This window comes from Corvus brachyrhynchos, unplaced genomic scaffold, assembly GCF_000691975.1.
Source record: "Corvus brachyrhynchos isolate BGI_N302 unplaced genomic scaffold, ASM69197v1 scaffold149, whole genome shotgun sequence".
NCBI classification, from domain to species: Eukaryota; Metazoa; Chordata; class Aves; order Passeriformes; family Corvidae; genus Corvus; species Corvus brachyrhynchos.
In genome coordinates, this window is record NW_008240021.1 from 334,220 (window position 1) to 336,159 (window position 1,940).

Here is a 1,940-nt window from a genome sequence, read left to right on the forward strand (position 1 = left end):
TTGCAATTCAGGTGTCAGATTTGAAGGTGAAAAGACGTCATTATTTCTATTTTATGCTATTAATTGAGGCTAAAGGTCAACTGAGATCATGCTCACCAAGCCCTGCAGGACTCCAGAGCCAAAGGACCTCCCTGCCCTAAGAGCTTAAAAGTGTAAGCCTTAATTCAGTCACAGACGTCAGAAAAAAAATAAATAAACCTGAATCTCCCTAATCTTAGGGTTTAATTGTTCATCCTTTCTTGTTGCATAGGAAGGGAACGCGCCGGACGCTTTTGACTGGAAGAGGTGGCGAGACAGGAAAAAAAAAATGGATCTTCCCCGCAATGTTTGGGGCCAATCGTTCAATGTAAGTGACAGTGATTAACGCTAATGATTTACCCGCAGGAAAAGCTGGATCGCTAAGTGCTCCCTGGAACAGAGCCGGGGAAGCGTTCCCAACACGGACACCACCATCTAGCGGCACAATGAAACCTCCAGGGATCCCCAAAGGGCTGCTTTGATTGCAGGGATCCGCCTCAAAAAAATCCCCATTTCTCAAGGGAAAAGTAGCTGGCCAGGAAGGGGAAAAAAAAAAAAAAGGTAAAATAAAAATAAAATAAAATAAAATAAAATAAAATAAAATAAAATAAAATAAAATAAAATAAAATAAAAATTGGCTGTAACTAAATGGAAAATGTTTGGAGAAAGAATAAGCATCACAGAATCCCAGAATTGTCGAAGTGGGAAGAGGCTTTAAGATCAGCCCAGCAGCACCAGCAGCACCCCAAAGCCTGTCCCCAAGGGCCACATCCAGACTCCTCCTGAGCACTCCCAGGGACACTGACTCCAGCACTCCCTGGGCAGCTCATTCCATGATTTTTTTTTTCTAAAATCCAGTCTGAACCTTTAGGTTGTGCTGCTACAGACATTTTGCTTTGAGAGCCAGAGTCATGAGATGTTTTCAGCCAATACAGCTGGAAATAGTGAATGTAAATGGTGAATTCCTTGAATGCTGTTGATAAAAACACCAACAAATGTTAAAAAGTGATGTATTAAAAAAAAAAGCCAACAAAAAAATGAAACCTGTGGTGTTTTAAGATGAGCATTTTTCTTGGGGAGAAGTTTGGAGCAGGTGTGAAACCACCTTTAGCAGCTCTAAGAGAAAAAAAAGAAACAGTCCTGAGATGTTTGCAGGGCTGGATCTGCTTAGCTGAGCAAAAAGAATAGTGAGGAGAGGCTCCAGCATAAAACATGGAACACTGGGAGAGTTTTGGTTACAGAACATGAACAAACGGCCCCAGTGAGACCCAGGCAGATTTAAGCGAGAAATACAACATAACTTTAACAACATTTTAACTGTTAAATGGGGCTGGGGATTTCCCTTACGTCTGTTTTCCTTTGGAGGGCAGGTGCTTTGCTCAAAGTAAGGTTAAATTAAAGTAGTGAGATTTTGGGTACTTTATAAACTCACTTTAAATGTCTGGTTAGTATTAGAGAGGCTCAGACTTCTGTCTGTGGGAGACTCTTTTAAGGGGAACATCTGAGAGAAATGAGCACAGAGGGGCTGCTTGGCACATAAAAAGCACCTCAAAGAGGTAAATGGGAGACTTTACTGAATAGGATTTTTAGTGAACTATCCCAGAAAAAGGAGGCTCTCAGGAGGGATGCAGCAAACAGGAGGCAAAGCCCTTTGGGCAACCTGGGAAGGAGCCACTGACTGGAAGGGTCAAACTGCATTTGGGAAAAGCAGGAGTTGTCCCAGGGCAGGGAAGAATCACAGAATCTTGGAATGATTTGGGTTGGAGGGACCTTAAAATTCATCTCATCCCACCCCTGCCATGGCAGGGACACCTCCCACTGTGCCAGGCTGCTCCAAGCCCCAATGTCCAGCCCGGCCCTGGACACTGCCAGGGATGAGGCAAACACCTGCAGGGATGAGGCAAATACCTGCAGGGATGAGG